General features: G+C 49.8%; 1 long non-coding RNA gene across 1 annotated transcript; it reads right to left on the minus strand.

The window, feature by feature from the left end:
• Window positions 1–593: 593 nt before the first annotated feature.
• On the minus strand, window positions 594–25811 carry LOC142865835 (uncharacterized). The gene is made up of 3 exons (XR_012915933.1): window positions 25735–25811; window positions 16468–16553; window positions 594–764 (listed from the first exon to the last, which is right to left on the minus strand). It is a non-coding gene; the product is annotated as an uncharacterized LOC142865835 (long non-coding RNA).
• Between the last annotated feature and the right edge of the window lie 1986 nt (window positions 25812–27797).

A 27797-nucleotide genomic window follows, 5' to 3' on the forward strand; every position in this document is an offset into this window, starting at 1 on the left:
TCAGACCGTTGGCCTAAGCCAGGAGTCCTCAAACTTTTTAAATAGGGGGCCAGTTCACTGTCCCTCAGACCATGGGAGGGCCGTTGGAGAGTGCGGCGCACATTCCACACATGCGCACTGTGGGCCCAGACGAGTCGGCTGCTAAGCAGGACAGGCAGCGGTGGCAAAAACACCTGGCAGGCCAGATAAATGTACTCAGCGGGCCGCATGTGGTCCGTAATTTGAGGACGCCTGGAAGCAGTGACCTGTTTTTGCTTGCTCTTTGAGAACCCAGGCATGGCTGTGTTGCATATCCTATGGCACAGCGAATTCATTTCGAGGTATAAAGCCAAGAGCAAGGAGTGCTTGTGTCCAGCAAAAGCCATGCACACAAATACACATAGCAGTTTTATTCATAACAGCCAAAAGCTGGAAGCAACCTAAATGCCCATCAACAGAACTGGTAAACTAATCATGGTATATTCATACAACAGGATACTATACAAATTGAAAAAGAACAAAGTACTGTTATACATAATGACATGGATGAACATTCCAGACAATGTTGAACAAAAGAATATATACCCACACAAGAATATATGTGGTATGATTCTATTTATTCGAGGTTCAAAAACAGACAAATGAAGTGTATGTTGTTAGAAGTCAGATAGGCTGGGCACAGTGGCTCATGCTTGCAATCCCAATACTTTGGGAGGCTGAGGCGGAAGAATCGCTTAAGGTCAGGAGCTGGAGATCAGCTTGAGCAGCATAGTGAGATCCCATCTCTACAAAAAAAATTTTTTTTAATTAAAAAAATTAGCCAGGCATGGTGGTCAGCACCTGTAATCCCAGCTGCTCTGGAGGCTGAGGCAGGAGGATTACTTGAGCCCAAGGGTTCGAGGCTGCTGTGAGCTAAGATCGTGCCACTGCACTCCAGCCTGGTTGACAGAGGAGACACCCGTCTCTTAAAAAAAAAGTCAGAATAATGGTTACTTTTTGGGGGACAGCAAGCATAAGGGAGCTTCTGGGGCAGGTGCTGGGAATGGCTTATACCTTGACCTGACCAAGCACGACTCTGTACGTATGTAAAAAGTCATAGACCTGTGCACTTAAAATTGGTGGGCTTTACTGTATGTATGTTACATCTTAATTGTTTTTAAAGTGCAACATTAAGAGTAAGAATGAGTTTCCTAGTGCAGCTGCTCTGGACAGGATAGCAGCCTCGGGAGGGGGCCTGAGGAGGGGTGGATGGTGGCCCCCTTTCTCTCTAGTTTGTCCCTTGCCTTCTCATAAGCCAGCTGGGAAAAGACCTGGCCCAGGTCCTGAAGGGCTCCTTGTCTCCAGCCCTGGGGGGCGGGGGAAAGGGGGCGATTTCAGGCAGTGGCGTAGTGGTGGCCATGCTGGTCACAAGGGCTCCTCCGTGGGAAATGCTTTGAAGAGCCTTTGTTCCCAAGAGTTGATCAAGGAAACAAGCTGGTAATGAACAGCAGAAATAACAATGCTTAATAATGGGCAGAATAAAAATGGATTTCAATTCCTGCAGCTAATTTGCCAGGAGACCTATTCCTGAGGCAGGCAGTGCTCCCCCCTCATCAGACTGCAGGGTAAACAAGGAAGTGGCAGGACCAGGCGGGCCAGCTCCAGTGGTGGGGAGAGGAGGAGGAGGGAGGGGGGAGAGGGGAGGGAAGGAGAAGCAGCGGTCTGAATGGGCTCTTTGGAAATGTGCACAGCAGGGGAGGTACAAGTAACCCTGGGGAGTGGAAGTGGGCAGGGGCTCACCCGGTTCCCAGGCTAGGTCCTGGCCCCCCCACCCTGCTAGGAAGCTCTCAGAGGCCCTCCAGCTTCTTCTGCCCTCATGATGGCTGCAAAGCCCAGGGATCCTCCCCCAGATCCCCAGATGGGCCTCTCTGTCTCTGAAACACATGCCCCACCAGGACTGCCTCCCCAGGCGCTGGGCGGTGGGGGAGACCACATAACAATGGAAGGAAAACCCTTGTCAGAGAGGGAAGATCCTATTAATAATTGGAGCCCTAAATGCTCCAGAAAGATTATCTTTCCGTTTCCCACTGCAGAGAGCAACTGACGATCACCTCCCCCTAAGCTCTCACTGTGTGCCCCTGCCCCACCCCACCAGGGCTGATTTGTATACCTTTTATCACTGCATTAAAAATGAGTGCTCAGAGATTCTTCTTCCAGGATGGGGGCAAAAGGCAGCCTGGGCCGCCTCTGTTATTTTTAACGTGAGAGATGTCAGCTTGGAGCCAGTCTGAAATCTTGGGGGGGGGGGGGCAGTTAGGACTTGTATGTGAGGGTCTCAAGTCTATTAAGACCTGCTCCCAAGCAGGGTCTTCAGATGACATTGTCTGTGGCCAGTGAGAAAAGTGCTTTCCTTCCCACCATGCCATTCCCGTCTGTCCCCAGTCTCCCCTCCAGCTGTCCCTGGCTTCTCAGCGTTCTTTGCCTGCCCCTCCCACAAGGGCCCAGGCTCCAAACCTTGCTGTTTGCCAGCATTATCTTCCCTCCCCACTTTTGTACCCCATGTTGTTCTGCAACATGCTCATCAGGTGTAAGGGAAGCCAAAGCCTACGTGTACATCTCTGTCTTTGACCATGAACCTGTTGGAGGCTCAAGGCCGATGGATGGGCGTTGAGTGGCTGCTTACATTGACAAATGGATTTCTCTCTTTTCAAGTTTAGCAGAGTGGATTCTTCTTGCTAAAGGCTAAGTACTCGCTGAGTTGCAAGTTTTAGAAAATGAGGCCATTGTGGGGCTATTTCTGAGGGAAAGAAAAGACCTGCAGTGCCAGCGCCAGCCCCGTCCACCTCCCACAAGAATTGGGCACCATTATTTTTACATTGGGGAAAATTCCATCTCCTATTTCAAGAAAAACAGCTGAATCTGGCTTCGTCTTCCGCAAAAGTATATACACTGGGAGAAGAGGGCAAGGGTTTAACTCTTAAAGACAGTTCAGAGCAGGTGACCAAAAGGGACTTCAGGATGAAGATGACTTTCCTGTGTCTAAGAAGGCTTTGCTGTGAAGCCCCTGCAGTTAGAGTATCAGCTACAGGATAACAGGGGGAGAGGAGAGAGGAGAGAGCCCCCCACCATAGCATCCTGCTGAGAGCATCTCCAGGCAGAGGGCAAGGAAGAATGGGGTTCCTAGTTGCTTTCAAAACCAGTTATATCAGTTTCCTAGTGCTGCCATAACAAAGTACCACACAGTGGGGGGCTTAAACAACACAATTTTATTTTCTGGCAGTTCTGGAGGGCGAGAAGTCCGAGATCAAGGTGTTGACAGGGTTGATTCTTTCTGAGGCCCCTCTCCTTGGCTGCCTTCTCGCTCTGTCCCCACATGGTTTTCCTTCAGTGCGCCTCTGTGTCCTGATCTCTTCTTAAAAGGACACCAGCCATATTGGATTAGGACCACCCATATAACCTCATTTTACCTTGGTTACCTCTTTAAAGACTCTGTCTCCAAATACCATCATATTCTGAGACACGGGGGGATAGGACTTCAACATGTGAATTTGGGGGGGAACACAATGTAGCCCCTAACACCAGTCCAGGGTTTCCCTTCTGCTTCCATAATTACAACCTATTCAAACTGCAGTTGACATCGTGCCAGGCCCGGGAGAAGCTGCAGGGTTGTGAACTGTGTGAACCACACAGAAAAAGGTCCCCATCTGCCCTACCCTTCGGGCTCCTTCCTGCCTAAATTCTCCAGGGTATACAAGTCCTGCCTCTTCCAAGAAGCCTCCCTGACCCTTGAGCTCACATGGAGTTTTCCCTTTGTCAGAGTTCGCAAGGAAGAGTCATCAGAGTTGTACTCTCTGTACCTTGTGTACAAATCTGCTTTCTAAGCTCTTTGAGGGTAGGTAACCCCACCTCTACCTTAACCCTCACCACCACTGCCAGTATCCATTCCCTCCCTCTCCCAGCCAGGCGGTTTGAGGCTTGGGGTTGGCTACATACCCAGCTCCAGGGATCAACTGGATTGGCTTAATCCGAAAGGGAGAACACACATGACCAAACTGGTGCCATGAGAGTGAATGGCAGGGCTCTTGATTAGCACACTGGGACACAGAGTCTCTCTTCCGGACGGGGTTTGCTTGTGGGAGAATGCACGGCTTAGAGTAGAAGAGCTACAACTGCATGGGGGGGGGGGGCGCTACAAGCTCCAGAGATTTGCATGGGACTCGGGGTGGGAGCAGCGAACAGCCACTATGTACGACCATGAAGCCCATCCACAGGGAACAGCAGATAATGGGTGGTGGTGGCTTCATTTAAGTCCCAGATCAAGCCATACCTAAAGTAGGTTACCTCTGGACCATTCAGTAATATCAACCAATGAATTTCCCCATTTGCTAACATTGGTTTGGGTTCACAATGGAAAAAATCATTAACTGATATTAATAAAATTTCTTTCAGATCCTCCAAAGAGCCTCGCTGCAGGATGGCCGGACACTCAGTAAATACAAACATGCACTGAGTAACAGTGTTTAGGTCAATGGCAGATCATGTAGATGACAGTGGTCCCATAAAATTATAATACTGTGTTTTTACTGTATCTTTTCTATATTTAGACATGTTAGATACACAAACACTTACCATTGTGTTACAGTCGCCTGCAGTATTCAGCACAGTCGCATGCTGTACAGATCTGTAGCGTAGGAGCCACAGTCTACACCATGTAGCCAGGTGTGCAGTAGGCTACACTATCTAGGTTTGTGTAAGTGCACTCTAGGATGTTCCCACAATGACAAAATCCCCTACCGACAAATTTCTCAGAACACATCCCTGTCATTAAGCACCATGTGACTATACTACAGTATTACAAAGTCTCAGCCCTTGAAGACTTTGTAGATAAGGAAACTGTAACCAGGGATAAAGGGATTTGCCAACCCTTGTGGCCAGTTAGCGACAGAGCCTGGATGACAGCCTAGGTCTCCAGTCTAGGGCCATCCCCACTGCACCAGAAGAGATGCAGGCTGCTGTTCCTCCTCCCCTGTCCCCCCCCCCTTGTCCCTGGGGGAAAGGGAGGGGCTGAGAAAGCCAGTGTGAAGCCGCAGCACCCTCAGTCCCCCAAATAAGAAGACTCAGTTACAAAGCAGAAGGCCAGAAGGGAGGCGAGGCAGGAAATTGAGTGACTCCATGTCAACCACACGTTCTGAGTCACCTGGGGGCTGTGAGTAAGAAGCTACTGCAATATGGTGAGCAGCTGCCAACCCAGGCAACACACACGTCACTGTCCCCAGGATCTCAGGGGACCTCGCTGCATGCTCTGGGAAGGCTTCCGCCCTCAGGAAGGCTGTCCCCAAGCGTGGCGGTGTGCTTGCTTGGCAGGCTCCAGAAGGGGCAGAAATCTGTGAGCAGACTCATATGTCTGGTGCCTGGGCTGGGAAAACTGAAACATCTGGCTGGGGCAGGGGAGGGGGGTGGCCAGGGCAGGGAGAGTATACAGAATACCTGGGATACCTCAGGCATCTCTCTCCTCTCTTCCCAGCATGGCAGTTTCAGGGTAGCAAACTTCTTAAATGGCAGCTCAATGCTCCAAAGACCTATGGGGAGGGAGGGGGTGGGGAAAGCGAGGGGGGGTGAGAGAGAGAGAAGAGAGAAAGTGCCAGGTGGAAGCCATATCACCTTTTATGACCTAGCCTCAGAAATCACACAGTTGTCACCTTTGCCTCATTCAATTCATCGGAAGTGCCTGGCCCTTATTCAAGGATTGGGGAATTAGATGCCACCTGGTTGGAATGACTGTCAAAAAAAAAAAAAAAAAAGTCCAGACATGGTTTTAAACCATTAGAGAAGCCATACATGGCAGAGCAACAAGGAGCTTGGACCCTTGACCTGTGCGATGTCAGAGCCGCCGGGCGCCGTCTAAATCTGAAGTTCCTAAACATGAGAGAGAAAGCAAATGCTGTCTTGGACATGTCATTTGGGGTTTTTGATTGCTCTCAGTCAAACCTAATCCTACTTGACACAGAGAGCATGAACCGCCGTGTCCCATCCCTGGCATGCAGCAAGCTCTCCAGCTAAGGCTCGCTACTTGAGCGTGGACGGGCTGAAGGGACAAGGCAGGGAAGGGGAACGCAGCAGTGGACATGCTGGACCACAGATCTCAAATACGCTGTCCCGTCACCCCATAGATGCACTTGTATTTGTTACACTGATCCCGATGCCCATGTGTTACAGCGAGAAAACACACAAAGGAAATGTCAGTTAGTATAGAAGGCAGTGGCGGGGGCAGGCAGTAAGTGCTCATGGGTGAAATCAATGAATGAATGAATGATTCAGTAATTAGGGGCATAAACAGGTCAGAGAAGGTCCCCAAAGCAAAGGCTCTCAGATGTGGCCAAGATGCCCAGGCTGGCTGGAGGCCACATTATGAAAAAGTCCTTTGTCCTAGGAGCCTTCTCTTTTTCCTCTCCTCCTTCCCTCCTCCTCCTTCCTCTTCTCCTCCCGCCACCCATCTGTGTCTGCTCACACCTACCTAGTACATATTCTTAGTGCCCCACTCCTGGGAAACCAGGCCTTTCCTAGTGCCCTGGAGAAAACCAATCAAGCCATCAATCCCAGGTCCTTGGCAGGCCAGGCAAATGTTGTCCCACCATGCTGTCCATTCTTCTCTCCCCCACCACCACCACTTCCACCCATGCTGCAGGCCCCTTCCCACATTCTTTGTCCCTCCCTGCCTCTGCAGAGATGCCCATTTCCCCTCTGTGTTCAGGTTTCCCCTCCGTGTTCAACTCCTACTCATCCTTCACCACCCCACTCAAGATGTCGCCTCCTCTGGAAAAGGCATCAACCCAAGCCTACACAGCTGGCCCCGTTGGGGTAGGTGTCCTCCTGGGAGCTCCCAGAAGCCCATGCTCACCTGCGTCAGAACATTCAGCCCACTGGGGAGGAACAGTCTGCCTTGGTCTCCGATAAGAGACACAGAGTTGCGGGGAAGGTGTATTCTCATTGCAGAACCTCCAAAAGCATGCCTTCCAGAATGCCTGCAATAGTGACTCTGCTGGCTTAGTCATCCCTGGCTAACAGCGAAGACTAGCCCAGAAGAGGGCAGTTCCTGGGTTGCAGGACATGGGGTAAGTGCCCTCTTGGCGCCTCTCACATCAAGGCAGGTGGGCAGCCCCTATATTGTGTCTGGGCCCAAAGGCGCACTGGGTGTTCCTTGGGCTGGTTCCCTGGAGTTTGAATTTTTAATATGTTTAAGCCATGTCTTTCCCACTCTTTCTCTGGACACCTCTGTTGTGATAGGCTGTATACAGCCATGGTAATATTTCCAGTCCCATATATGTTCTTCCAGAATCTTGCCACTCCCGTCAAGAGGTGGTGTCTTTTTCCTCTCCCTTTGAACCTGGATGGGTTAGTGGCTGTTCTGACCAATAGAATGTGGTGTAAGTGATGCTATGTGGTTTTTGGTGCTATATCATCAAATGCAGCTTCCACTTGGTCCTCTCTCATTCTCTCTTTTTTTTCTTGAGACAGAGTCTCACTCTGTTGCCCAGGCTAGAGTGCTGTGGCATCAGCCTAGCTCATAGCAACCCCCAACTGCTAGCCTCAAGCGATCCTCCTGCCTCACCCTCCCCAGTAGCTGGGACTACAGGCATGCGCCACCATGTTTGGCTAATTTTTTTCTATATATTTTTAGTTGTGCAACTAATTTATTTCTATTTTTTCAGTAGAGACAGGGTCTTGCTCTTGCTCAGGCTGGTCTCGAACTCCTGAGCTCAAATAGTCCACCCGCCTCAGCCTCCCAGAGTGCTAGGATTACAGGTGTGAGCCACCTCGCCCGGCCGCTCTCTCACTCTCTTTGGGGACACTCGCCCTTGGAACCTAGCCGCCATGCTGTGAGGAAGCCCAGGTCACATGTGGGTGTTTGGCCAAGGCTAAGGGCTTTGAGGACAGCCGGCATCAATTGCCAGACATGTGAGCGAGCAAGCCTCCCTCCCAGGATCTGAGTGCTTGCCTGACAGCGAGGCCCCCCAGCGTCTGCAGCAGCAGAAGTCCTGAGGCAGAAAACACAAGGCACAAATGCACAGGACTCACACTGGGTGAGATGCTGGCAGCGTGAGCTGCGTCAAAGCCCTCACAGAACTGTTCTCCACGGCCACAGCTCGAAGCAGTGGCGGTGAGGCCTTGAGGAAGTGAGCCAGGGCACCAGAGGCAAATGATCCAGCAAGTTCTTTAACCCCCTCTGTCTCCATTTCATCACATGCAAAATGGAAATCATAACAGGGCCCATGTGAGGATTAAACATGATAACCCATGCAAAGTGCTCAACAAATGTTAGTCTACTAGGAAAGAAAAAGGGTTTTGAGGTCCCAGGAAGACTTCCCTATCACAATTGACCACGCTTGAGAGCCATGATTTCCAAATGCAAATGAGGAGGTTGTTTTGGAATTCTAAACTTGACTTTTTAGATGCCTTGGACTTGGAACATTGTATACTAAAATATATAGAGCCAGGGAGGGGGAATGAGAGCAGTTTTTCTGCCACTGGGGTGGGAATTGAGGTTCCAGCAGTTTGAGAGGTCGGCTGGCTGGAGCTGCAGAGGTCAAGTGGCCCTGGCTAAATGCAGGGCGTCAGCAGTACACCCAAGGGCGGCCTAGGTCCTACACACGCCAGCACGGTAGAGAGCGTGGCCAAGAGCACTGAAGCCGCCACAGCACCCAGGAGAGCCAAGCAGGAGTGCTGACCAAAGGCACCCACCAGGGGCAAGAAGAGCAGCCACAAGCAGGGCCTTTGGACTAGAGGCCCGGACATCAAGTTCCATGTTCAAGTCCAGAAGGGACAAGCACAATGTGTCCAAGACCTGGAGCCCAGTGAGTAGGGCCAGGAAGCAGAGGCCAGCATGTGGACACATGTCCCTTGCTCAATGCCAAAACAGTGTAGGACCCCCGCCCCCACTCCCAGGGCTGCAGCTCCACACCTGGAAGAACGAGCAAGAGAGAATCCCGAAGAGACAGCATTTGCCTAAAAGTGACCATGATTTAAACCAGAAGTGACTATTACCTTGACTTGGCAAGTTGAAGTTGTCCACCATCAGCAGAAATGGGGGCTCAAGGGCCTGGTTAAGGCTGCAGTTGGGGAGGAATAAAGAAAAGCTATATCTTAGCACACCTGAGTGCCAGGAGAGTCAAACTTAAACCTGCTACACAAGGCTTTACTCAAGGCTTGGGAATAACAGAAGAAAATTAAGCCAGTGCGGAGCTTACACATAAATAATCCAGTTGACAAGCTGCGACTCGCTTTCCAGGGTCCCCATCCCTGCAGGAGGCACACACAGGGGAGGGGGCAGGCTGAGGGAGGAGGGGAGGAGGGGAGGAGGTCAGGAGTCTGTCCAAAGCAAGACAAAAATGTGTGACTCTCCTTTTTGGATCCTGCTGCCTCTCTCAACAACTCTTAATTACTAGCAATCAGCTCTTAATTACCTACAACAAGAGAGACCAGGGAAAACACAGATAAATGAAATCCACAGATAATCCCCAAACCCCAATTTGGTCGATAACATCATCCAGCTTCCCCGAGTAACCTCTTGCCAGGACTCCGGATCTCCTGACAAGTTGCAGAACAGAACGATCCCCGATTCCCTGTCTTTCTTTGCCCTTGCCCTTGCCCTTGCCCGCCTTCCACCAATGCAAGAGAAGAAGCAGGTGGGCCCTAAGTAATTCCCCACTGGATGCTCTTTCCTCCTGTCCGTGGGACGCGGCTGCCAGGGCCCCTGGCCGGGTGCCAGGCTCCGAGCCTCCTGGCACTGGACTGTTTTCACTGTCTGTTTGCCCAACAAACAGGAGTGCTGGCTGAGCATTCAAACCACCTTGGAGGGCAGGAAGGGAAGACAACAGGCTCCCGGGCAAGCCTCTGGAACCACCCGGTCCGGGAGCTGTCGTGGGCTATCACGAGTCCCACAGACCCAGGGGCCTCTACGTCCACACTTGAGGCAGGTGGCTGCCTAGAGGCAGGGGCAGAACCAAGTCAGGTTAGAACCTGGAACGAGAGCAGGGACGGAGGAAAGATGGCCCAGCCTGGGGGCTCCCTGTTTCCTGACTTTTCCACAGTCAGGGATTTGTAAATTCGCTCTGCTCTGAGTGGGCAGGCAGGGCATATGCCTCAGGCCCCGCGCCTGGGCTAGCAGGATCCTGGGAGGGCTGCCTGCCTGTCTTGCTTAAAAGAATGTTTAGGGGTCATCGCTTGAGGTGGGGGCGGGGAAAATGTCCACGAGTGACCCAGCAGCATGGCAAATGGCCCAGTATCAATTAAAGAAAAAAAAAAGAGAGAGAGCAGGGATACCCATAAAATCCACTGTGCCCCCTTTCCCCCCCTCCCCCCAGGGATGGCCAAGGCAGCTACAGGCTGGTGTCCTTTTGAGTTCAGAGGAGCAGCCACAGTGGAGCGTGAACCTGAACATGGTTCTGTCTTTTCTGACTTCTTTTTTCCTACCGTCCAGTTAACACAGTGGACAAGCCAATCCTCATTCCCGCAGGCCTCGTTAATAAACCTGCAGTAGCAAGTGTGCTTTCTTATTGCTGGAAACCTGGAAGGAGCACGCTCCTCACCGCCGCGCAAATACCACACGGAAAGGGCTCTCTCCCCTCCCCGCCGTCCCTCTCCTGTCCTCCCCACCTCTCCCAGGGTTGCACAGCACTGAAGCTACAAGAGCCCCAGGCCTGCTGGGCGGCCTATCCAGGGTGTGGCCCCCGCCCTTCCCCCTCCCCCTCCCGGATTTCTCCAGTGTTGAGTCAACCAGGAGGTGGCACCCATGGAGGTCCCAGGGGGGAGGTTGACTCCTGCCAACTGGGGCCAGACCATGCGTTGAATGGGGACTCCCCCCCAGGTTGAGACTAAGGAGTGCTACAGGACCACTGTGGCAGGGGAGGGGGCAGGGGGCTGCTGTGGCCTCTCCTCTCCACCCTCTCCCCTCCTGGCCCTGGCTGGGTCACAGCCCCTTCCACACTTTCAATGGACATTAACGCAGCCAGCACTAACTAGATTTCGTCACTGGGAGACAGAGATCATTTTTCTCCAGTCTTCGCTTTTGCTATGTCGGTCTCCTCCAAAGGGGACTGTTGGTTCTGCCTCATAAGGTTAGATTTTCAGGCTTTTTGGCCTTTCCTTACTCCGTTTTGAAGACCATTTGAGTAAGGAAGAAGCCAGGAGGAAGAGACAGAGAAACACCCAGGCTCCAGGGACAAAGCAGTTTGCTACAATCCAAAGCCAGCATGTTTCCAGGGGGTCATTATGCATCTCTCCTGTGACCTGGTGACCCGGGACCCCAGAGGGCCCCTGGCACAGCAGGTGAGATGTGCCAACAGCCCTCCTCACCAAATTGATGTGAAATCAAATAATGCAGGGAAGTTTTTAGAAGGGAAAAGAAGAAAGAGAGAGAGAAAGACAACATTCGATTTCCCCCGCTGAGGAGGCTGACATCACTCTCTGCCAAACAGAAATTGCCTGCCTTTCTCGAAGCCAGCATTCTGGAGCTGTTTTCTGATTATTTCAATCAGCCTAATAACGTGTAGGCTTGAGACAGCTGCCTTTGCGGTTTGGAGGCTTTGGCTTTTCTGCTGGCTCCTGCAGAAGCATAATTTTTGCTCCCCGAAGTTCACGTGCAGCTAGGGAAAAGGGGTTTGAATGGATTTTCTGACCCCCAAATATAACCATTCCAGAATGTGTTTGCAAGGTCCAGCAGTCTTTTTCCAACTGACTGGCTGGATCAGAGTCCTCACTGCTGTGTCTAGTTCAGTGTTCTGCCTCCTCAGCTGCTTTCTTTGCTGCTAATAGGGACTGGCAAAATTTGGGTTCTGTTCATTCCTGTTTGCAGTCCCCAGGCCTCGGAGCCCCGAGGGGCGGGGTGCATCTGGCTGCCTGGAGTCTGAGTACTACGGCTCCTTTCGAGGCTTATTTCATCAGGCTAGGCTTGTGCAGAGGGACTGCTGACCATGCCTCAACCCTAATATGCTGAAATAATAATAATAATAAAAAAGAGCCACAGAGGGGAGACTGCCGTTCATGCTGCCTACCGTGTGCCACAGAGCCAGTGAAATGGGTGCAATTCATTTTAAAGGACAGTGCTTAGCTCAGGGTGGCTCTAGAGGTAGACAAGGTTAGAATAAAGCTTTATTAGGCAAAAAAGAAAACGAAGGCCAGGCGTGGTGGCTCATGCCTGTAATCCTAGCACTCAGGGAGGCTGAGGAAGGCGGATCGCTCAAGATCAGGAGTTCGAGACCAGCCTAAGCAACAGCAAGATCCCGTCTCTACTAAAAATAGAAAGAAATTAATTGGCCAACTAAAAATATATAGAAAAAATTAGCCGGGCATGGTGGCGCATGGCTGTAAGCCCCAGCTACTCAGGAGGCTGAGGCAGGAGGATTGCTTGAGCCTAGGAGTTTGAGGTTGCTGTTAGCTAGGCTGACGCCACGACACTCTAGCCCAGGCAACAGAGTGAGACTCTGTCTCAAAAAAAAAAAAAAAAAAGGAAAAAGAAAAAAATTCAGAAGATCATCAGAGAAAGTTAACTAACATATAGGACATATAGGAGGACTGTGTTTATTAGAATACTAACTATCAAATGTCGAGTGCCTGCTATGAGCAGGAGAAGGACTGAATGTTTTTGCAGGCATCACCTTACTTAATCCTCACAAAAAGTGATGCAGATATTAAAATCACCATTTGACATTCCAGAAATCTAGAAAACCCTCCTGTGAGTTCATTTTTTTTACTGCAATTACAAATGTTACCTTCTCCAGGTCTCTATGTTTTTAAAACACATGCAATCCAAAATGACCCTTAAAACAGCACTGTCTTCAGCAAATGGTGCAGGAAGGGATCTGTCTTCCTAGATGCTATATCTGGTGGATGGCTCGGGCCAAGACAAGGTTTCTAAGGGCTCCTCGCAGCTGTCTGCACCTACCTCCCCATCGTTCAGAAATGCTTTCTTTTTACTTTTTTTTTTTTTTAGGTGGGGTGGGGGAGCTAGTCTATCCGTGACTGGAAATTTCTTTCAGACACGAATGCACACATGCACAAGTTGGTTAATAATATTCCTTCTTGGCTGCAAAAAAAATGATCACCAGGCTGCCCTGAATATTTCCTGATGCTCGTTATGATGCAGGTTCTCAAAAAACGGGGAGGAGGTTGTTGCTGATGGCCGAGGAGCCTATGTCCACTGCCCACTGCAGGGGGCAGAGTGGCAATCAAGCAAAGCCGTGCTGGAACGTCCCAGCACTGGGCTGCCCAGAGCTCACAAAACCCACCGCCAAAGCCGGCGACAGTGTTCTGTCCCCACTGAACCTGGCAGAGCCTTCACAGAAAAACTCGCTAACAGGGCAGGGTCATAGAACCAGGAGCCTGGCCAGTCCCCTAACGCAGGGGCCCCCAACCTATGGTGAATTGTATAATTATTTCATTATATATTACAATGTAATAATAACAGAAATAAAGTGCACAATAAATGTAATGCATTTGAATCATCCTGAAACCATCTCCCCCACCTTCCCTGGTCCATGGAAAAATTGTCTTCCACGAAAACGGTCCCTGATTCCAAAAAGGTTGGGGACTACTGCCCTAACTGATACCCAGAACATATACATCCAAAGATGCCTCCCTCACCGCTGGAAATGTATGAGGCCACAGACTTATTTCAGTGATGAAGGTGTGGCTTAAAACCTCGTGCAACTCCTCTTTCAGAACCACTATCAGAGGCAGTTGAAAGACGACAAGGAAAACAAGAGTTTCATTGCATTAACCCTAGTCTCATGTTTGTTTGCTCTCTGAAATAATATTCTCTGAGTACAGGTAGTCTGTTTGGAAGGTGGTCCCAAAAAATACAGTTGAGAGAGTGGAGAAAGTGAGACAAGAAAGAGGGAAAAGACCAAGAAAAGTGTGTTAATGAGTAGATTACCATTGTGGGAATGGAGACCCAATCCCATTTGGGCCACTCTGGGAGACAGTGTAAAACACACCTAGAATTGGCCCACTGAGTCATGATGAAATAGAGACATCGATCCATTGTCTCCCCTGCCTCATTGGTTGAGTGTCGGTCCTGAGGTCCTGAGGGGGCTCCTTCCCCAGCCCTTTTAGTGGCATTATCCTGCCTGCAAGCCACATCTGGCAGAGATGTACAGGAGGCCATCTGCAGGTACAAGAATTGTCTGCAGAGGACCTCTGGGGTAGGCAGGGGGCACATGGGCACCGACAGCACCTGCTACAAATGTGAATGACTTTTGAACCGTCAGCAAGAAATCAAATCCACCTTTGGAAGGTAAAGCTTTCTATCGGCAGAGATCTATAGAGGAATAATAATAATAGCTGAAGTTTATTGAGTGTTTATTGTGTGCCAGCTGCTGTTCTAAGCACTTTATACGCACTAACCCATTTAGTTCTCACACATCTGTATAGAACAGGCACCATTACTATATCCTTTTGACAGATAAGGGGATGGATGTGCCACAAACTCCAAGGCAATTCCACAAACATCTTGGAGCAGTGAACCCGTCATTGGAATAAACAAACAGCCACCCAGGTGATAGTTCTAGGGAGATAAGGTAGATTGGTGTATATATAAATATATGTATATGCAAATGCATTTGGGTATGTTTGTTAAAAGCAAAAATAGTCTCATGACTTATACATGAACCAATGAATAACCAATTGAATTTTGACCACTCTAAAAGCCCTAGGAGTTTAGAAGCAGGAAGAGAATGTGCTGGAAATACCAAAGGAGACTTATGGAAAAGATGGGCCTGGAGCTATAGTTGAAAGGTGAGGAAATAGCATGAAATAAATCCTAGAGACAGGATGGACTAGGACATAGAGGGGACCAGTTCATCTGGCATGAGTCAAGATGTCAATGGTGATGGTCACCAAACATTTCCAGCACTCTGTTTTCCTGGCATAGGGTAGAATTATATTTTCTTGGCCCCCTTTGAAGTCAGCTGTGGCCATGTGACTTAATTTGATCAAGGAAATGTTAGTTACCTGTGTCCCGTCTAAGTGGAAGCTTTAAGAGTCAGGGCACGATTTACCACGTTCTCTCCCCGCTTGAAGGTACTCACAGAGCACAAATTAAGATGACCTCTCCATGTCCCTGGACACCTGAGTAATGACCATGAGAACAGCCTCCCCCTGCTGATCTTTGAAAATATGTAGCACAAGCAAGAAATAAACCTTTGTTTTTGTGTTGTAAGCCATGGAAGTTTTGGAGTTGTTACAATAGCATGACCTAGCCTATCCTGACCAATATGCTAGTCTTATGCTGCCATAACAAACAACCCCAAGATCTCAGTGACTTAACAATTTCATGTCCATGCAAAGTTCGCTGCAAGTCTGTGGATAAAGGAGGAAAAGTGCTCTGCTCCATACAGTCACTCAGGCACTCAGGCTAATGGAGGCTCCACCATCTGGAACATTGCTACTGGTCACCCAAGCAAGGGTTGGGAGAAGTCAGAGCATCCTATAGAGCCATTTTATTGTCTCAGTGTAAAATTCTCACATATCACTTCCACATATATTCCATTGGCCAGAACTAGTCACATGGTTCTGCCTAATCACAAAGGGTCTGGGAAATGGGATGTCCCCTCTGCCCAGGAATGAAAGAACTGGCTGTTGGTGAACACTAATAATGTTCCCCACACCTGGCTTCAGAATCCTGGCAAGAAGTAGGCAGCTGGAGGTGTGACGAGCATGCGCACAGGTGAGGAAGGCTTTTGAGAACCAGAGCATGATCCATGATGTATTAGGGAGCCACTACAAGTGTATGGGCAGGGCAGGGACATGAGGAAGGCCAACTTAAAGTATCACTGGACTAGCCGTCTAATGTTGGGTAGGCAGGCATGCTGAGGCAAATGGAGGTGGGCTGGGGACTATATATGCCTATAAGCAAGGAGATTTGCTGGGAGGCTGTTGTATTAACCTAGGCCTGTGTTGCTGATGGCATGACACCCATTGTTGTTAGAGGAAGAGAGATGAGGAGTGAATCCTGTGGCATTTTAAGGAAAGAGGAAGTATGATGTATTGGGAGACTAGGCTTTGGCATTAGACAGATCGAGATTCAAATCCCACCTCTGACACCTACCAGCTTTTTGCTCTTAGGAAAAATACATAATCTCTCAGAGCCTCAGTGTTCTCACCTGCAAAATGGGGATAATAATATTATTTGCCTTATACAGCTGTTAGGAGGATTGAAAGACCAGAGATTATGGTGGTAAATTGACAGCAGAAGTGGTAGTGACAGTGAAGATGGTGGCGGTGATGGGATGGTGGCGATGGTGGTAGTGGTGGTGGTGGAGATGGTGATAGGGATGAGGGGGTAATAATAGTGACAGTGAATCATTAAAGGGCTGAGGTTAAGGCTTTGGGGAATAAAATACCTGGAATCAGGAGATGAGATGAAGAAGAGGCTCCCAGTATATATAATGTAGAAGTAGTAGTCAGAAGATGGAAAGAAAACTATGGTCCATGGCCATACCACCCTGAACTCGCCTGATCCTGTCTGATCTTAGAAGATAAGCAGGGTCAGTCCTGGTTAGTACTTGGATGTGAGAAAGTAAACTCTGAAATCCCAGGTCCTAAAAACCAAAGGGGAAAAAAGTTTCAGTAAGAAATCTTAGGCTCAAAGTGGACAAGGAAGATATGAACAACAACCATTGGGTTTTACAAGAATAAAGTGACTACAACCTGGTGAAGGGGCAAGTTGGTGGCAAGGGATTAAGAGGGACCAGCCATCCGAGAAGTGGGGCCCGGCTGGTGTGGACCTCCCTCATAAGGAGTTTGCAGTGGAAGAACAGAAGATCAAAGAACCTGTATCAGTCAGAAATGCCTTTGGCTGCAAGTAACAGTATATATACTTTTTTTTTAAATCAAAGATGTAAGAAAAGAAGCCCATGGAGATAAAGAGAGGAGAAATATTTGTAAAAATGCTTTGCATTCAGAGTTGAAAGGATCAGCCATAGAGAGGCAAAAAATCAATAGCTAAAATTAAAAACAAGGCTCTATTTAATTTATATCTCCCTTCCTTGCTTAACAGATCTTTACAGAGCATTTACATTGAAGAAGCCCCATATTTGGGTAAGGTTGAGCTATTTGAGTCTTTGCTAGCTATCCCTGAATATCTCCTCTGGTGGCCACCCAGGAGAAAGACTAATTCCCCAGCCGTATGTGGTCATGTGACTAAGTTTTGGCCAATGGGACTTGAGTGAAAGCATGGTGTGTCAGTTTCCAAGAATCTTCCTTAAAAGATAGCCAGTCTCTGTGAGATACTCAGAGTAGTCAAAATCATAGAGACAGAAAGTAGAACAGCAGTTGCCAGGAGCTGGGGGCAGGGAATGGGAGACTGGGGAGTTAGTGTTTCATGGGTACAGAGTTTCAGTTTTACAATATGAAAAGAATTCTGGAGATGGATGGTGGTGATGGTTGCACAACATTATGAGTGTATTTGATACTATGGAACCATATATTTAAAAATAATTCAGATGGTAGACTTTATATGTATTTCACCACATTAAAAATATGGAGGGAGGGGGAAAGACAGCTGGCCTGTGCCTTGTCATCTCTTTCTTTTTAGTCACTTCCTCTATCCTGCTGTCTTAAACATGGATACTGTGGCCGCCATCTTGGATTATGGGGCTAAAGGCTCCATTGTTTGAAAGGCAGGTCAGTGAGTTTGGAGGATCCTGGATCCTTGAGGATTTCATGGAGCAGAGCAACCATTCCAGCTCTGGACTGCAGCCAAAAGCTTGTCTTCCCAGATACAGTCCCCAAGGAGGAGACAACTGGCCTGGCTACCCACCAAGAACAGTCTCTAAAATTCACCCAGACAGACTAACACTCTCTCTGGGCATGGCAGTTTGACCTCCCCAGTCTTCGTAGGCTCCACTTTGTAGGAGGGAGGAGTGAGGTCCACATTGCCCTTGGCCTCCTCAGGCTGCAGAAATCTTAGAAGAAAGGTGCCCGGAGCGGCCCTTCAGGGCTGCTTGTGAGACACTTGGGCTTGGCGTTGGCTGGCTGGCAGGAGGACAGGTTCTGATCTCAGTTGTGCATAGCTAACAAGCAGTGACCTCACATTGGCGAGGCAAGCCGATTTGAGTGCTTTCAAGGACAAAAACATGTCCTGATAATCTGAAAGCAAAAATGAGAACCAAGCAGCACTGCCTCACTATTTCTAGAGGCAAAGGACAAGATTTTGGAGGCTTGGTTCCATGTGTGTTCTAATAGCAAGGCCTCCCCTCAGCCACACCAGCCCCCGTTTCCACCCCAAAAGAGTTTCTACATCATTTCTCCTCATGGGCTCATTCGGCACATCCCGCCCACTGCCGGGTTCTGTGGTCATCTTTCAGGTAGGTGCCCTACTTCCCCTGCCCCTCCCATGACCCCCATCGTGAGCTCCAGGAGAGCAAGGACCCCACCCCCTTCACTTTTGTAACTTCCTTCCGCGGCACCATATCTGGCACATGGCAAAGGCTCAATAAAGGTTTCTGATTAATCACCACTGCATGTAATTTGGGGCTCCTCACTTGCAAATAAGAGGGAGTCAAAAGAAGTCATTTGTGCCAATCCCCTGATGCCGGCCCAGCCTAACACAGCGGCATCTAGTCCATTTTGAAGACCTGTCTCTCATAACGCCCCTCCCCCCACCGAGATGCAGAAAGAATTTCCACCAGTCCTCCTCCGTAAGAGGTAGTGATATAGGTTTTCCAATGACGAGCCTAAATTTCTCCTGTCGCAGTTTATAACCACTCCATCTGCTCTTAACGTCAGTGTGACAGCCCAGCTGCTCACAGCCACCTACAACCTGGGCTGACATTCAGTCAAAATGCACTGCTACGCGACAGCTGTACTGGTTGTTAAAATATTGAAATGTTTCTGTAAGTGTATAGTAAATAGCCACTGCCCCAGGCCCCTTAAGTGTCCCCTCCTGCTATCCTGGCCACACTTGGTCACTGCCCTGGAACCCCCAGATTCCCCTGTAATCCAGAGCACAGGGGACCTCCAGACCCCGGATCTCAGAGAGTGTTCTGAGCTGGTAGCCATGTGTGACTTTCACCCAGTCGAGGCATCCTCACCCTTCTCTTCCCTGAGCTGCAGAACAGTGACTCCAGCAGCTGTTCCCCTCCCCTCCGGCATCAGTGTCCAGTGATGGCAGCCCGGAGAAGATGTGTAGGTCCTTGCCAGCCACAGACTGGGGGTGGGTGGTGCAAGTCGTCCATGCCAAGAAAAGAAGTGAAGGCCCTTACCCAGGATAGTTAGGGATCAGATGCCCAGAGAGGGGACAGGAGGCCAAACCCTAGTCTTTGAAGCCCCTGGGAGCCACAATGGGGCTGGGCTGGATCCCGCTGGATGCCTGGGAGAGACCAGGTTCTAGGGCAAGTGTGAGGTCAAAGCGAACCATGCAAGAGGCCAGCTCATCTGGGCTACTGGTTCCCTCTCCCAACCCTGGAAATGTCAAAGCAGTAAGAAGGTAACATATATTCCAGAAGCCAACCAAAGACCAGACAAACGCCAGGAGATACTGAAAGCTGCCTTGAAGTGGCATCTGTAGGGATGATGGGCGGCCGGAAATGAAAGAATAGGTCAAAGTGAAGGTTTTTAAATTTGGCTCTTGCATCCCCCATCTGTCTGAGGCCTTGGGACTGCCATTCCCTGCCTATTCATGGCAGAAATTGGTGGCAACACACCACGTTGTCAGTGCCTGGATACCAGGGACTTTCCTTAAACTCCCTGGGACTGACATCTACCAAGGCCTGGCCTTCAGCCCTTCCCCAGTGCACAGGACCAAAGCATGAGGCCCCTGAGCCCAACATTTATAACAGAAGAAAGACATCGGAGCCAGACATCGGAACCAGCCAAAGCAGATGGAAATGATCAGAACAAAGGGACCCAGCTTTTAAATTAAGCCTGAGGAGTGTACTCAAGGAGAGAAGAGAAAGAAGTAACAAGAACACAGAATCATAGAAAAAATATGAAGTGGAAATATAGAGGGAGGAAAAAGAAGAGATGAAATAAAGGGCACATGCACTGGGATAAATGCTAGGATGGGCACCACTGGAGAACAGATGAAGGGACAGCCCCCGAGCACAGCAGGAAAGGAGAGAGAGACAGCTCAGCCACGGGGCGGATGGGAGCAGAAGTGCCCCACTGAACTCTCCGTCTCACATCTTCAGCTCTTCCCTCTGCCTGCCTGCCCCAGTTGTCCCCTGCAGCCAGCCCACCTCTCCTTCCATCCTTTGGCTCCCCACCCAAATGCCCCTGGCTCTTGAAACCTTCCCTGACCCTTCTCTCTCGCCAGACAAGCCCGCCACCCTGTCACATGGCTCTGCCACTCCGGAATGAATGCTTTGGGTGTGATCTGCCCCGCTTCCACAAGCGGCCCCTCTCTCCAGGCACTCGGTTCCCAGGGGCAGCGCCATATTAGTAATTCGTAACCCCATGCTTCAGTGAAGTTGATTGGTCCAGAACTGGACACTTGACCAAGCAGAACCAATGAGACCCTTCCCCAGAATTTTGGAGCTGAAATAGAGAAAGATGAGTGAATCTCTGACTCGGTGGCTGTGAGGTATAATGCCCCGGAGCATCAGCCATTATAGTCTCTGTCACAGGAGGAAAAGTAGTCTGCATGAGAGAGAAGAGAGATACCAACGAGCAGAAGGAAGACATGGAGAGAAGAGGTTCCTAGGTTCCTAGTGTTCTGAGCCCAGCCACAGTGTTGCCTTGAGTTCTATGAGATGCCTGTTTCTCTATGAACAACGGGAGAGCTTTAACTCCATTTTCCTTTAAGCTACCTTGAGTTGAGTTTTGTTCTTCGCAACAAGAGAGAAGCAAATGTCAGACTTTATTGTAAGCACCTATTTCATTGATCAACTTCTCTGCTGATGGCAAGCTCCTATCCCTGTCTTCTTCTTCCCTGCGGAATCAGGGCTCTGGGCTCAATGCATGGCATGTGCTAAGTGCTCAGTGCGCTTGTAGGGAATGGTGGTGGTAGTGGCAGCGGGTGTGGCAGCTGCTCATTGCTGCAGAACAGGCACAGCCATAGATTGGTCATTGAATCTCTCCAGTGGCTGCCCCATCTGACAGCTTTTGTGACCCTTCTTGTACCCCAGGGGCCAGCAGAGGGGAGGAGAAGGCACAGGCTCTGGGACTCAGGTCAGTTCCGTGCTTTAGGAACACAAAGAGGGCATCGGACAGCTTTAGTGACACTCCTAAGTGGCTTTGGACCTGACGCAGGGGTGACCCCCACCATAGGTTCAGGAATGGGTCGGCTGTTATTCAGGGACTCTTTCATTTCCACAGCCTGATGATGAAAACGAACGCCATGGAAACCCACTCCTGCACGGCCCCTGGCATTTCCAGAGAAACGGGATCCTAGTCCAGCGGCCCAGCACACTGACATTTGAGGAGCCGAGGAATACATCCCGGCTCACATCAACCCGCAAACGTGTCCGCAAAATGCATGTGGCATTCCGTAGAAATCTCAGCCCCTGGTCATGAGCAGAGGGTGGGGCAGTGTTCTGTCACTCCTCAGAAACAGCACAGCCCAGGAGTGGAAACACCAGCCCTTTTGCCCTTGGAGAGCGGGTGTTTCCCAAAATGGATCCACAAAGGGCAAAGCAGGTTAGGTAGTGAGGTTTAAATTAGGCATAATTACTCAGTGTCATAGTCGCAGGCCCTACTATTTTTTTTTAGATCTACAGAAGCTTCTAGAAGCCACACAGGCCTGTTACTCTCCCTTTCTTCATTTTCCTCTCATTTTTAATTCTGCTATTGCACTACAAAGATATTTTATGTCAATGTTTTAATATGTATTATCATATTGGCATGGGACTTACTTTTATTTATACAATAAAAAGTCACCGTCTCTGTCCCCTATCTTCCCAGTGCTCCCCACCCCCACACATCCACCACTATTAGTTTCTTGTTTCTCTTTCCACAGTTAATTTATGCAAATGCAAGCAAATACAAATGCATATATTCTTATTTCTCTCCCCTTTTTACGTAAAAGGTAGATGCTATATACACACTGTTCTGCACCTGGCTTTTTTCACTTAACAATCTACCTTCAGGGTTTTTCCAATCATACACAGAGGGATTCTTTGACCTTTTTCAGCTGCAGATTATTCCAGAGTGTGGCCGTCATAGATGATTTTAGCCCATCCCCTACTGATGGCCATTTTGGTTGTTTCTATCAATGTCAATGCTGTAGTAAGTAACCACGTACAAATGTCATTTGACACATGTGGAGGATTGATTGCATTGATGGCCCCAAGTCTTCGCCTCTCCCTGTATCCTTGCCTTTTGACTCTTGACTTTGCTGCTTCTCCCACTACAGAGGCAGAGTACATCTCTTTGCCCCCCTCCCCACGCTACTTGCTCAGCAGACTTGATGCAAACAGAAGCTTTAAAAAGCACTTGAAGTTTCCGTTTCCTCTTTTGTTAGCCTATAATTGCCATGAAACATGCCCGGGCCAGCCTGAGAAGAAGCCAGCCTGCTGGAGAATCAGAGCAGGTACGGACCCGCATTGCCCGGCCGAGGCCGCCCCAGACAAGCTGGCCCCTGGCCAAGGCCCATCAGACCACAGACACGCCAGTGAACTTAGCCAACATTAACCTAGTCTAACACAAATCATCAGAACCACCCAACCAACCAACTAGTGAGAAATAATAAATAGTTGTGGTTTCAAGGCACTAGAATTCGGGACAATTGGTTATACAGCAATAACTAACCAATACAACATACAATACATGTGAAAGTAGGATAAATTCCCAGAAGTGAAATTGCTAGGTCAAAGGGTATGTGCATTTGAAATTTTGATAGACATTGACAATTTCTGTACATAGGTTTGGACTAATTTCTGCTCTTACAAGCAATATGGGAAAGCACTTGTTTGTGGACAGCCTCACCAGCGGAGCATTATCAATTTTTCAGATTTTTGCTAATCTTCTAGGTAGAAAATCATCTCAGTTTAGTTTTATTTTGTATTTTCTTATTATGAGTAAGAGTAAGCACCACCTCACATGTTTAAAAGCCATTTGTAAGTCCTTTTCAATAAACTCTGTGTCCATATGTTTTGCATATTTTTCCTATTGGATCATTGATATTTTTCTTATTGATTTCTAGGAACTTTTAATATATTGGTGATATTAGCCTTTTGGCTGTGATTACCCTTCCTCAAAACCATCTACTCCCAGATAAGAAGCCTAATGGCAAGCAGAAGTGAAGAAATAGGGAAAGCAGAGTTTAGATAGAAAGTTACTTTTCCTCCAACAATCAATAACTATACATGGAGCACTTTCTCATCTCAAGGCTCTGAGCTGGGTATCCCAGCATACTCAGAAAAATTATGATATAATACAATATTCAAGGAATGTTGTAGAGATGACTATTATTAAATTTCCACATATATCAACCTAGAGTCCATGCTTAAGGGGTAGACTAGGGGACTTATATATATTCCACATGGCCCACCCTCCCTGGCCAGTGCTGATTGGCCAGGGCAATACACTTGATCTAGAGCCAATCCCCAACCTGGACTAAACCAATTAGATTATCTTCTGAGATTTTGAACTCAGAGACATAAAATCAGACAACAGTGGGCCCTGCAGCTGTCGGAACATTTCACAGAGTTAGTTCTGCCATTTTGGACAGCCAAACTGAGCCATGTGCAATCAGACAAATGAGCCAAGGAAAGGCCAGTGAGCGGAGACAGAATACTGCTGTCACACAGAGAACCATAGGGAGGAGCGACCATGGGTCCCAGACTGAGGGAGAGAGACAGACAGACTGCAACCTCATTTCTAGCTCTTCAGGTCCCAGCTCCTGTCCCCATGTTCCCCAGTAGTTTTCCTGCCGTTGTATTCTATAAGGGACCCTCGTATCCTGTTATTAACGTCCTGTTTCCTTGAGCTAATTCAAGTAGTATTCTGATCCTTGATATCAAGAGTGTCCTAAGACAAGGCATTTTCATATCAACTGAAAGAAGATAAAGCATTTTCATTTTGTCTGACTTATCTCTACTTTCAAGAGTTTTGTGGGTGCAATCACCCCTGATTTTATAGCTAGAGAAAGTAAGATTGGAGAACTTGGGGGCTTGGCCAAGGTCACCCTGACCACAGAGGGCAGAGCTCAGCTGCCAGCTGGAGGCGTCTGCTGCCAAGTGGGCTTTCCCTCCACCCCACCTTGCTGTCTGCAGGCCAAAGCATTATATAAGCACGTGCTAAATCATGGGGCTGAGGCTCTAAGTGCTGACCAGTTCCCTGGAGAGGGTGATCAATACAGCTAGTGTAGCCAGGGAGGCTGGCCAGGGGGGCCAGCCCAGCCCCAGATGACCTCTCTGGCTCCCACCCGTCCCCTACCACACACACTTGGGGATGCTTCCCACTGTCACTCGTGCTTATTTATGTGTACAGCGCCCTTCCTTGGAGGAGGGCTGGTGTGCTAAAGGAAAATTTGGACACTGGTCTCCCAAAGAGACAGGCTTGGCCTGCAGGGCTGCTCATGTGGCCCCTACAAAAGCCTGGCCACCTCTTCAGGGATGCACGTGGCCTTGAATTCCACACAGCATCGCTCTTCCCACCTACCTGTCATCCCAGCCATATTTCACACTGGAAGTGGGGAAAGGGGGACACTGAGCAAAGTGGCCAGCCACGGCGTCCGTCACAACTATACCCTCTCCCAGCAATCAACAGAGGGGCCCAGAGGGCTCAAGTGGCCTCAGGTTCGCCTCCAAAGATCCTGATGTTCAGGTGGGGAGGGCCACACTTGGGAGTGGGAGAGGATAGGCCACAGCAGCGGTGGAGGGAGGGGGGACAGGACGGCTCTCAGACCTCCCCGGTAGGGGCAAGCGGTCCCCTTGAGGAATGCACTCTGGACTTTCTACAGCCACATCAAAGAAAATAATTAGTTCACCCAATCTTTCCTAAGCACCCACTATGTACAAAACTTCCTGCAGGGCGCTGGCATGCGTTCAGGAGGCTTCTGGGTGCATTCTCTATAGGGGGAGGGGACCGGGCTGGAACGTGGGGGAAGGGGAAGCAGGAACTAAATCTCATGCCAAGTAGGACGGAAATTGCATTTCTTCCCCTCCTCCTCATCCTCCTGCCTCCCTCCCAGCCCCTCCCTGACGACTCACTTTTTATCTCTCTCCAATTACAGTTTTAAGCATTTAGGGTGTTGCTGTTTTAGTTTTAAATTTTGTTAGGCTCAATTTATGCCACTTAGTAAAACCTCTATTCCAAATGAAGCCAAATTAGAACTAAAACACTGCAAGCAATAAACTGCGAGCATTACTTTGGGGTTGGGTTGGCTTTTTGATTGTTTGTGTAAATGAAGCCGAGAGGATTCCACAGTTTCTCAGGCCTGGGTGAGGGGAGCGATTCCCCAGGGTGGCCCTGGAGGTCTGTCAGCTGGCTCGGGCCAGCCTTCTCCCTCGCTGCCCAGGTCTGGAAGAGCAGGTTCATGTGCAGCCGGGCGAAAAGCGAGCCTCTGAAACAGGTCACAGCATCCCTGGGCGGTGCCCTCCGCTCGCTGACCCCTCAGCTGGCAGTCGCTCTCCCAACAGCAGCGTGCCAGGGCTTCCTGCTGCATGGCCAGCAGCACTCTGGCAGGCCCTGCATCAGCAGGTGACAGCCACCCACCGCCACTGCTCTGTGTACACTAAATAGACGTTGAATTGAATTGAGCTGGCTGTAACCGGGGACACAGTCTGGAAACGTCTCCTCCACGCCCTTGCCGTGCAATGCCTGAAAATGCGCCCTTACCTTCAGTGACCAGCCCGCTCTGCTCTGGCTCTGGGGTGCTCATCTGGGTGAAGATGAGGCCTGAAGAGGAGGAAGAGGGGGGTGAGGAGGAGGAGGGGGAGGAGGAGGAGGAGATCCTGAGCTGCTAATTAGGCATCTGGTGTTAGGGGAGGTGGCTGCCAAGCAGGTCAGAGAAGTTCCCAGCTGATGAGCCAAGGATTTGAGCCCTGAGCTGGGCCTCCTTGGGGCCCTCAGGAGGTGACATCTGGGGTTCCCAGGCTGGCCACGTCTGTGCCAGGGGAAGAGGGCAGGGAATACTATGACGACTGAGAGCCGGAGAGGGGAGACTAAGGCAGCAGCGATGGCCGCAGGGACGAGATAGTGACTAAGGACCGCTGTGCAGCTTGCCAAGTGACTTGGCGTGTCCCCACAGCAACAATAAAGGCCTAGTGTCTGGCAGGAGATGGGGATTTTGTGTGCAGAGGGACACCTTACTCCTGACCCTGGCAGAGAGCCACAGTCATCACGAACAAGAGAGAACAGACATAAGGGGGGCAGAGATGTCCTTCAGAGGAGCAGGGCTGGCCTGGGGCTGGGGGAGGGTTGTCTGGGGAAACAGGACAGGATAAATTCACGTTGAGGGCCAGGGGTGGGGGCAGGGGTTGCCCTACTGAAGGAGTCTATTATGTTTGCAGTAATCTCTCAAAGCAAGGGGGAAATAAAGTACAATCAGTGGAGGAAACTTCTGGAACAATTTAAGGGAAACTGGACAAAACCCCCAGAGACTATAATAAAATGGCATCTGGAGTCCTGCTGGTTCCTGCAAAGGAATCCATGACCCAAAGGCATAGGTTACCCTCTGTCACAGGCTGGGGTCTCTGGAGCAGAGAGTTTTGCAACAAGGGTTACCTGGCTCAGTGTCCTGCCTTGAGCCAAAATGGCAGGGCCCTTATCACAGACCCCACCCCAGTTCAGCCACCAGATATGGGCCACCCCAGGAGAGTATGGCCTGGGGCAAGGCGCTCTCAGCAGCTGAAGCCCTGAGATGAAGCCCATGCCAAGACCTAACAGCTAGAGGCTGTCTGGGGACCGCACAGCTGGCACTGGGCAGTCAGGCCTTCCTTGAAGGGGGTTCTGGGCAGCGCCTCTCCGTGTTAGCCACATTGTCTCCGTTCCTTAATTTCTCAGCTCCTAGCACATGTGGACAGATAAATCTCTTTCTTTTCTTCCTGGCTTGGTTGCCCCCCCACTGTCCCTCCGGAGGCTGATGCACGTCTGGAACCTGGTCTGACCCTAGCCCAGCCCAGTGTTTTTGATTTGCTAAATAATCCCAGCGCCTGGATGAGAACTCTGGTCTGATTTCTCCATTGTTCCTCCTATACTCAGGCACTGCGTCCCGGTAACCACCGGCCATCACAGCTTGCTACTGCCGGGAGCCTAATGCTTATGGCTTGTTTGGGGGTCGGTTCTGCCGGGCCAGTCATTGTGCCACTCACCGGGCACTGGCCAACTCAGGATGAGCCTCAGACGAGCCGAACCACACTTATATAGGACAAACCAATCAGGACCACAAAACGTCCATGGCTTGACCCATCAGCTGTGGTGAACATGGTCCCCAACCCAGTCCCCCTTCTTCCCAGGCCTTGCCAGTGAGACGCTGTTACTTGTTCCCAGCCATGTAGCTTCACACCCAAAGAATCCAGAGCTCCAGCTCCACTTTTCAGCCTAGTGGTTGGAATAACCGGCACATTCTCCAGATACCCTCCAACTTCCTGATTTGCCTTGGCTGTTCAGAGGCCCAACTTCTCCCTCTGGACTGATTTTAAGGGTCCTGAAGAGGAACAGAACTGATCTGGGGAAACATAAGGGCTGAGCTAAACATCCTGGGCAGATCCCAGCCCGCATTTCCCCTCCCAACATATGTCCTAATCTCCCTGCTTTGCAGCTCTCGAAGAAAGCCCATTTGGAGTGGCTGCTTCCCTTGGCACAAATTATGGCCCAAAATGACCAGTGTTGGGGGCTGATCGAGGAAGCCAGGAGCAGCTTCCGGCTTACGTGGTAGTAGGAAAGGAATGCCTAGCGCA

The sequence above is a fragment of the Microcebus murinus genome, chromosome X, assembly GCF_040939455.1.
Source record: "Microcebus murinus isolate Inina chromosome X, M.murinus_Inina_mat1.0, whole genome shotgun sequence".
NCBI classification, from domain to species: Eukaryota; Metazoa; Chordata; class Mammalia; order Primates; family Cheirogaleidae; genus Microcebus; species Microcebus murinus.